This window comes from Plasmodium cynomolgi, chromosome 12 (genome assembly GCF_000321355.1).
Source record: "Plasmodium cynomolgi strain B DNA, chromosome 12, whole genome shotgun sequence".
Lineage (NCBI taxonomy): Eukaryota > Apicomplexa > Aconoidasida > Haemosporida > Plasmodiidae > Plasmodium > Plasmodium cynomolgi.
This window is the reverse complement of record NC_020405.1, coordinates 758,771-759,558: the sequence shown is the minus strand read 5'-3', so window position 1 is coordinate 759,558 and position 788 is coordinate 758,771.

The window sequence follows — 788 nt, the reverse complement described above, 5'->3', positions numbered from 1 at the left end:
TTGTTGTTCTTCTCACATAATCATGTTAAAATAAGAAAAAAGGGTCAATCATTTGTGATGAAAAATGAGATATAACAGGAAAAAAAAAAAAATAAAATAAAATAAAAAAAATCAGACAGTTGTAAAATGGTAGCTAAGCTTCATAAGAACCTGCCTTTTGATCTGAATTTGCGACAAATGCGTTAAGAAGTATAAACTTATGTGTACAAACATGGGTACAAATATGTATGTAAGCTTACAAATGGAATATGCTCTCGCGCATATACAATTTGGTTGCTGGTAAAATATGGCGCGTGCGGACGAGAGACAGACTTAATCACATGCATGCTTCGTTCAAAAAAAGACAAGCGCGCATTCCGCGCGTACATGTAAAAATAAAAAAAATTGCATGAAGCGTAAAGCGCCAAATGAGAAGGATCAAATCAGCCGCGCGAAACATCTATCCGAACAGGCTTGCACAAATGGGCGATTCTCTGCAGAGACAAGAAGAAACCTACATGTATACACACAAAACAAAACCCACGGCGGAAAAAAAAATGACAAAAAGGGGGGGAAAAGTCTATCAGCATATATGCGCCTCAATTCCCTAGGGCTTCACAAAAACAGCTGCGCCATTTTGAATGCATTTTTTTTGCATGCAATTAGCTTTCTGCAATCCCGCAAAAGAAGGAAAAATTAAAAAATGATAACATGAAAAAAGACTCCCCAATAAAAGCATTTTGGCTAGCTCACCACAAAACAACAATGAATAGGCAAAAAAAAAAAAAAAAAAAAAAAAAAATTCGAGA